This window comes from Aotus nancymaae, unplaced genomic scaffold (genome assembly GCF_030222135.1).
Source record: "Aotus nancymaae isolate 86718 unplaced genomic scaffold, 86718_ANA_hifiasm-v0.15.2.pri h1tg000057l, whole genome shotgun sequence".
Lineage (NCBI taxonomy): Eukaryota > Metazoa > Chordata > Mammalia > Primates > Aotidae > Aotus > Aotus nancymaae.
In genome coordinates this window covers 63738519-63747774 of record NW_026988471.1, presented here as the reverse complement: position 1 = coordinate 63747774, position 9256 = coordinate 63738519, and the positions used below count along the sequence as shown (strand labels likewise).

Below are 9256 nucleotides of genomic sequence, written 5' to 3'. Positions count from 1 at the left end.
GATTCTCCTGCCTCAGCCTCCTGACTAGCTAGGACTATAGGCACCTGCCGCCACACCTGGCTAATTTTTTTATTTTTAGTAGAGACAGGGTTTCACCATGTTGGCCAGGCTGGTCTCAAACTCCTCACCTCAGGTGATCCGCCCCCCCTCAGCCTCCCCAAGTGCTGGGATTACAGGCATGAGCCACCACGCACGGCCTGGGAGTCTACGTTTCTAAAGGCTCCTGGGTAATGTGGTGCTGCTGGTTTGTGGCCCACACTTGGAGAGGTGAGGCCCTAGAGCAGCTGCCCAATAGAACTTTCTGTGATGGTGGAAGTGCTCTAACTCTGCACTGTGTCATACATTGCCACTGGCTGCAGGTGCTGTGGAGCACCTGAAACATGGCTATTGCAACAAATAAATAAATTTTAATTTTAGTTCATTTAAATTAATTTGAATTGAAATAGCCACATGCACATAGTGGGCTCCATACTGGATAGTGCAACATCCATCATGAGTAGGGACTCAGGGTTGTCATTCAAGAGCCAAAATACCATGGTGGGTTAAAGCAAGACTATAGGGTAACAAATTTTTGGAGTCATTAGAGATAATATATTCAACACTGCTGTTTTACATATGAAGAAACTTGCCAGAGAGGCAAAGTGACTCGTTGCAGAGCCACAGAACTGTTCCTGACAGAGGGAAGGCTTCAGGTTCAAGGACAGCATTCTCCCTACCATGTCACATTTTTCTCTAGGCCCACTGACCTCTTTCTCCATTACAGTAGCCATGTTGCAGATCCTCCATAGCACCTGAATCATTTAGGAGAGGAATAAAGACGTTAATTCCCTTATATTTTATAACATCAAATATGCCTGTTCAAAATGTAGGATAATTATTAAAATAATAAATGTTGGCTGTGTGCCGGCTGAGGCAGGCAGGTCATTTGAGGCCAGGAGTTCAAGACCAGCCTGGAAACATGGTGAAACCCTGTCTCTACTAAAAAAAAAAAAAAAAAAAAAAAAAAAAAAAAAAAATTACAAAAATTAGCCAGGCAAGGTGGTACGTGCCCGTAGTCCCAGATACTCAGGAGGCTGAAGCACGAGAATTGTTTGAACCCAGGAGGCAGAGGTTGCAGTGAGCCAAGATCTCACCACTGCACTTCAGCCTGAGGGACAGAGCGAGACTCTGCCTCAAAATAATAATAATAATAATAATAAACATTGAGTGTCCCTCTTCCACAGGGAAAGGAGGTTAGATAAAGCTGGGTTTCCACCTGAAAAGGGAGATGGAGGGGAAATATGGACAGTAACATATGAAGTGAGAGTCAGAAAAAAAATCTGCACATATAAATAGATATATATGGAAGCACCTCATAATGTCATGGTGATTCTTTATAAAGAATGAAGTTGCAGGTGAGTTCTATTTTCCATCCCACCTCCTGGCACTAACGACCTTTGTGTGGCCCTCTCCCACACTGTACTAGGGCGAGTTTCCCCTAAACGATTCAACAGCATTAAAATCCTGAACCATTGGGAGGCCGAGGCGGGTGGATCACGAGGTCAAGAGATCGAGACCATCCCGGTCAACATGGTGAAACCCTGTCTCTACTAAACATACAAAAAATTAGCTGGGCACGGTGGTGCGTGCCTGTAATCCCAGCTACTCAGGAGGCTGAGGCAGGAGAATTGCCAGAACCCAGGAGGCGGAGGTTGCGGTGAGCTGAGATCGCGCCATTGCACTCCAACCTGGATAAAAACAGCAAAACTCCGTCTCCAAAAAAAAAAAAAAAAAAAAATCCTGAACCAGGTCATCATCCTCCCGTCTTATCCAGTATTTTAGTCCCATCTCGTTTGTGTATATCCTAAATTAGTTTTATAAATAATTTTTTTAAGAGTTACCCTCGGCTTACCTGTGTCATTATTCACAGTGCTTCTTGCGTCCCCAAGCAGGATAAAGTCTTAGCGCTGGACTTGGTACCTGCTGGCTTCTCTTTCCTTTTCCTGTTTATTTCTGGAAAGCTCAGCATTTCTAGGAGTTCCAGTGGGGGAGTTTTCCAGTGTCTGGTTTCCATGTTGCTGGTATCCCCTTATTTGAATATTTCAGCAAGGCTGATGTACTTCTTCCTCTTGAAAACCTTAAACTCATTCAAGAGTTTTGTGTCCTGAGGGGTCAGGTGGGAGAGAGTTAGGGAAGAAGGGAGAAAGGAAAGGTGAGAATGGGGGGTGGGGTGGCAGGACTTCGGGGTGACACTGCAGAGGGTGCCTCTGAGGAATCGGGTCTCCCGGCCACCAAGATTGATACGTGTACCCCAGCCAGATGTGGGGCTTCCAGGGACTGTGTGGAGTGGAAGAAGGCTGTATCCGTGGAATTGAAAAATCACAGGAAAGCCAGCATGGTGGCTCACACCTGTAATCCCAGCACTTTGGGAGGCTGAGGTGGGCGGATCGCCTGAGATCAGGAGTTCAAGACCAGCCTGGCCAACATGGTGAAACCCTGTCTCTACTAAAAATACAAAAATTAGCTGGTGTGGTGCTGTGCACCTGTAATCCCAGCTACTCAGAGGCTGAGGTGGGAGAATCGCTTGAACCCAGAGACGAGGTTGCAGTGAGTGGAGATTGTGCCACTGCACTCCAGCCGGCCTGGGCATAAAAGGAAAACTCCGTCTCAGAAAAAATAGGAAAAAAAAAAAATCACAGGAGAACAGCAGTGTTTTGCAACAATGGATGAGGGACCCCACACAACCGGGGCAGTGGGAAACCCTAAAACTAACTGGGGACAAATTTTCATCAGATGAGTGAGAGCTCAGAGGCAGTATTAAGTTGATTAAAAGGAAAAAAAGGAATCAAATACATCTTGCTCATATAGTTTGTGGATGAATTCATACCTGCTACACATGCACACGTGAGCACGTGTGCACACACACACACACACACACCCCATTCTTTTCAAACTGTCACCTGCCATCTAATTTTTGTATCTGCCTTTCTTCACATAGCTTATGCAATGGACATGATGCAATGTCATTATCTGCACTTCCCAACCAAGTCGGTAAAGTGTTTTGTCATTTGGATTGCCACACATCACAATACGAAACAACGTCACCTGCTGGGAACAAACAGCCAGGCTGCATTCCTTGCACTACCTAAAGATCCCACACCCTGTGAACGTTTCTGGAGAAACCTTCTCTTCCCTCCCAGGGAGCCCTTTGCCTTCATACTCCTAAGTCCTCCCCACCCCCATACCTGCTCAGCCCAGCAGGCCCGGCCAGTGCTGGGAACTCTCACCTGGAGGTGAGAGAATAGGGACACTGCTCCTCCCTCAGGAGTCTGGGGCTTCCTGGCAGCCACCAGGTGTCATCAGCAGCTTGGCAAGTGGTGCGTTTCCTGTCCCAGCCACAGCAGAGACTCAGGCTGTTTCCTTCACCCTAGAATGGAGCAATTGGTTACCATGTGCAAGTTTGTAAGAATGAAAGGATAAAGAAAAAAAGATGAAAATTATTGTAGCAATCATTGAGTCTGCCCCCCCCCCCATAGTCTTATTCTGCCTCTCTGGACGAATGGTGGAATCATACTTCCCTGCCCTCTGAATCCATGTTGGAGGCCAAGGAAAAGCAAGTGGAAGTGACACACATCGCTTCCCGGTGGCGAGCTCACCAACCAATTTGCAATTTGCCACATTTTCCTTCTTCCTGCCACTACTCTGTCTGGTTCCAGATGGCCCCATTCCATTCACTAGGGTCCCTGAGTGAGGAGGACATGGAGGACAGCCCCCACCCACCTCAAGAAGGACATGTAGAATGGATACAAATAAATCTTTGTTTTGTTTTTGTTTTTGTGTTTTGAGACAGAGTTTTGCTTCTGTCACCTAGGCTGGAGTGCAATGATGCAGTCTCGGCTCGCTGCAACCTCCACCTCCTGGGTTCAAACAATTCTCCTGCCTCAGCCTCCTGAGTAGCTGGGATTACAGGTGCCTGCCACTACGCCCAGCTCATTTTTGCATTTTTAGTAGAGATGAAGTTTTGCCATGTTGGCCAGGCTGGTCTCGAACTCCTGACCTCAGTTGATCCACCTGCCTTGTCCTCCTAAAGTGCTGGCTCACAGGCGTGAGCCATCGTGCCTGGCCAATCTTTGTGGTTTTAAGCACTGAGATTTTGGCTTCATTTGTTACCACAGCATAGCCTAACTTGCCCAGACTGGTTAAACTTTTTTTTAAGAGGGTCTCACTTTGTTGCCCAGGCTGGTCTCAAACTCCTGGGCTCAAGGGATCCACCTGGCTTGTCCTCCCAAAGTTCTGGGATTACAGGCGTGAGCCACCATGCCTGGTCATAAGCTTTTTATAAAAGGATGAACCTACTCAAGATTATAGAAACTTAACAGAAGGAAGGAAGGCATGCAGGCTGTTGGGATCATTTTGGGATTCTTCCTCTTTCCTCGTTCACTGACAGGACAGCTTCAATGCCTGGACGCTGCACAGAACACTTTCCTTTCCACTCTTTTGGGAGTCCACCTACTTATTTTCAGGTCATCTCTGCAGGCCTCCATCCTGCCTGTAGCCTGATGGAGATCTGGATTCCCATTCCATCAGGTAAGCATTACATGACTTGCAGTTTTCATAAGCCACATGGCAGACTGAGCTCCAGGAAAGGTGGTCAGAAAATGCCATAGGCAACATAAAGAAGATGAAATTCTTGGCACGGTGCCCATTGAAACTTTTTCTCCTGTGATGCATTGAGAATAAAGGCAGGGCAGACCGATCCATCAGGCATAGCCGGTGCAGAGCCCAGAGCTCGTGGTACTTTTAGCGGCCCATGAAAATGCTTTGATTTCTTTGTTCAAATTAGAAGACAGTGTTTTAATATATAATGTTAATACAGACATACTGTAGGGGAGAAAGATTTCTCACCCATCACAAGGTTCATGGCTAAGGCACCTATAATAAAAGACAAATTAACAAGAGAAAAGCACACAGATTTATTTAATGTACGTTTTATGTGGGCTGGGTGCAGTGGTTCACGCCTGCAATCCCAGCACTTTGAGGGGCCAAGGCGGGAGGATCACTTGAGCCCAGGAGTTCAAGACTAACCAGGTAACACAGCCAGACCTCATCTCCACTAAAAATTTTAAAAATTGGCCAGGTGCAGTGGTGTACACTGGTAGTCCCAGCTACTTTGGAGGGTAGGCTGGGCGTGGTGGTTCACACCTGTAATCCCAGCACTTGGGGAGGCTGAGGCGGGCAGATGACTTGAGGTCAGGAGTTCGAGACCAGCCTGGCCAACATGAAGAAACCCCATCTCTACCAAAAATACAAAATTAGCCAAGCATGGTGATGCATGCCTGTAATCCCAGCTACTTGGGAGCCTGAAGCAGGAGAAACCCGGGAGGTGGAGGTTGCAGTGAGGCATTGCACTCCAGCCTAGGCAACAGGAGCAAAACTCTGTCTCAAAAAAAACAAAAACAAAACTGGGAAAACTGTATTTTCTAGACAGCCACGCAGAAGTATGAATGGAGGATAAAAAAGTATGATCTAATGACATTAAACTGGAAAGTACTTAGCAAGCCCTGTTTAGATTCTTTTTATGTTCCTGTGTCTTCAGAGAAAAGGACATTCCTTTCCTTGGGTGTAGGAAGCACATCTCTGGAATGAAGGTTTTCTTCGGTGGAAGGTCAGATCATTCTCTTAAGGCCTTCTTCAGGGGAGAAGAGTGAGAAGGTGAGGGTGACCGTCCTGCTTCTGCTATTTTCTCAAAGGCCAACGTGCTGTATTTGTGGATAGTATATCTTGAACTCAGTCAGTATCAACTTAGTAACAAAATATAATTTTTAGTGCTTTTTATAGAAGAAAGGGACCATGAAGGCAAAAATGGGGACCCACAAAAGTCATACTCTGGCCCTGGAGAAAGAGTTTAAGAATTTCATAACCAATACACATGTGGGTTACAATATGGTTCTTGGAACTGAGTATAGACATGGCATTGCTGTGATCTGGAATGTCTTCTCCTTTGTGAGTGTGTCAAAATTTCCCATGACAATCTAGCTCTTTGTTTGCTTTTCTAAGGTTAACTCAGGACACCAAAAGGCCATAACTGGTGGGGAAGAGTCCTGGATCAAAACAACGTGCATGGATATAGCAGATTGTGAGACAGCAGGGACAGGACTCCGCCCTAACCGGAACGGGGCCCCCACTCCATGCCTGCCAATTAGCAGACTTTGCACCACAATCAGTCTAGCACCATCCCTGCTGACCTTGCCACCTTGAAGAAACTAAGATAAGCAGCATCCACCCTAAATCTTACTCAAGGGAGTTAATCCTACCACCTGCATGCACACAAGACCAGAAGAATGATCTTTGCCCCATGTCTCATCATAATACCAAAATCTCTGCCCAGGGGAGGGCTTACCTGCTATTTTCTGCTCATGCAACAGAATATTTATGTGTTAGCACTATTCTTACCATGCCTGAACGCCCTGCACTCCACCCGACACAGGTAGTGAGGCTCACCTACCTCATGAATTATAAACGTCACCCTCCTCACAACCAAAATGCACTCCCCTCTGTGGGGCCAGCCAAGAACTCTCGCTCCTGGGCTAGTTTCCTTGTGTTGGAGCACAAGCCCCCATAAAGCTTTGTCTGGGAAACTTGTTTGACTTTGTGTCAATTGCTATTGCACAGGCGCCTAAGAACCCGTGGTCAGTAGCGATTCCTCTAGCTTGCATCCCATGCTTGCATTTTCCTTGCTTCTTCCCAGCAGCCTCGGACTTCTGAGAGGAGTCCAGCAGTTTCCAGTGAAGCCAGTTCCATACCTGGTTTCAGGGGTGGAGCACAGTCCTGTGTTCAGTGCACCAACCCTGCCCACGGTGAGCTTCTGTGGGTGGTCACCACCAGTCCAGCTACAGTGAGTCTTGGAACCACCGCTAGGAATTCTGGATGCGAGCATCCTTTCCTAGATGACAGACTGTGCAAAGGGGAATCCATTTTCCTACCCAATTTACTACTATGATCAAAGTCAAAGGAAATCTCAGAGGAACTGAACCGCAGCCGTGATCAAACCACATTTGAGTGCTACCATGAGATCTTTTGTGTTACATAAGCCTGTAATTTCCCTTTTCCTGTTAAGCCCATTTGGATTGGATTTTCTGTTAGTTTCAACAACCTTACTAGACTAAATGTATTTTTATTATCCCCACTTTATAAATTAGGAACAGAGGGGCTAAGTCACTTGCTCAAAGCCACAGAGCTAATTCGTATAGAAGCCAGGATTTGATCCCTGGCAGTGTGACTCAGAAATTATCCAGACTTATCTTAACATGTGCTTTGCATGGATATCAAAGGCTATGTTTTCAAAAATTTCATAAGTTTCATCTGCAATGTTCCAGGCATGGGCTACCCAATAAACACCATAAGTATGAACAGATCTAAGCAGAGAAGAATTGATGCACATAAGAATTTTGTTGGCCGAGTGTGGTGGCTCATGCCTGTAATCCCAGCACTTTGGGAGGCCGAGGTGGGTGAATCACTTGAGCTCAAGAGTTGGAGACCAGCCTGGGCAACGTAGTGAAACTAAACATGGTCTAGTAGAAATATAGTCTAGTAGAAACACGGTCTCTACTAAAAATACAAAAAAATTAGCCAGGTGTGGTGGTGCATGCCTGTAGTCCCAGCTATTGGGGAAGCTGAGACAAGAGAATCGCTTGAACCTAGGAGGCGGAGGTTGCAGTGAGCCGAGATCGTGCCACTGCACTCCAGCTTGGGTGACAGAGAGAGACTCTACCTCAAAAAAAGAAGGAAAAAAGAATTTTGTCTTTCTCTGTATATGTCTACTTTAAGGAGCTACCCCATTCTGGGAAAACACAGTTGGCACCACGTGAAAAGGCACGCCCATCACCACATTCACAAGGAATGAGATCAGGAATTTAAAAGGCACCCTCACTGCCTCCCATCCACCTCCCCCAACCTCATCTGGCCCCCTCTTCCCACCACGTGTGTCCTCCCCTCCTTCCTTCAGTTTCACACAAGACCCAATTCTCTCCGCCCCCGGCATGGTTTGCCTCCTGGTTGTGTCTCCAGGTTTGCTCCTTGACTCAGCCCATTCCTGGACAACAGCTCCTTCCATGGCTTGACTTAGCTACCTGGACCTCGCCTTCCAGGTCTTCTGAGGCCGCTCACCCCACCCCTAGTCCCTCCTTCCAGGAATGAACTTGTGTAATATTCTCTCTGATCCTTTTGCAGTTACATGTAAGGATTGGGTTTTCGCCCTTATGAGGGAGATGCAGGCCCTCTAACGTTGTTACATGTCAGCACATTACCCATCTGACACGAGAAAAGGAATTCTCCCTTGCTTCAAAACGCTTTTGCCAATTCTCATCTATGTGGAAAACAAACACCAAGAGGAAGTAGAGATGATGAGTGTGGACAACCCATGTGAAAAGTTCAGGTGAGAAGGAGAAAATAGAGATTGGGCTGTCCTGGGAGGGGATATGGCATGTGGGGATAGATGTTGCTCGCTGTACCCTGTGCCCATTCTCCCTCCTGCTAAGTAATAGAGCCTCTATGTTTAACTGGTGTATTAAACCATTCTTGCATTGCTATGAAGAAATACCTGAGACTGGGTAATTTATCAAAAATAAAAAAAGAGAGAGGTTTAATTGGTTCATTGATTTATAAGGAAAGGATCTCATGTGAACTAAAGTGCGAGCTCACTTATCACCAAGGAGATGATGCAAGTCACTCATGAGGGATCTGCCCCCACGATCCTACCAGGCCCCACCTCCAACACCGGGGATTACATTTCAACATGAGATTTGGGCACGGACAAATATCCAAACAATATTAACTGAGTACCATAATAATGGCTCTGACCCCCAGCCTTCCTTGCAGCTAAGCATGGCCATGTGGCTAAATTCTGGCCTGTTGGGAGGTGAGTGAAAGTCATACCCCACATGGAAGTGGGGTATGACTCTCCATCTCCCCGTCCCTCTTTCCCAATGCTGCTTGCAACAGTGCATGTTATTGTGAACTGTGCGGAGAAGGCCACCCCTAGAAATGGTGGGGTGAGGACCCTTAAGAAGCTGAGGTTCCTGCCACTAAGGTGCTGCTCTGCCAGCTTATGTGAGAGATAAGTAACTTTCATCTTGTTTAAGCTTTTTAAGTGGATTTGATTATTTGGGGTCTTTATAGCAGTTAGACCTGCTTCCTAATTAATAGTGGTGGAAAAAAAAGGATCTTCACTTTCTTTAGTGAATTTTGAACATGGTCCGAAGTCAATTGGAGGAATCCA

General features: G+C 46.5%; 1 non-coding gene across 1 annotated transcript; it reads left to right on the top strand.

The window, feature by feature from the left end:
• The first annotated feature begins 8196 nt into the window (after nt 1-8196).
• On the top strand, nt 8197-8295 carry LOC135269850 (small nucleolar RNA U13). The gene has a single exon (XR_010338098.1). It is a non-coding gene; the product is annotated as a small nucleolar RNA U13 (small nucleolar RNA).
• The last annotated feature ends 961 nt before the right edge of the window (nt 8296-9256 follow it).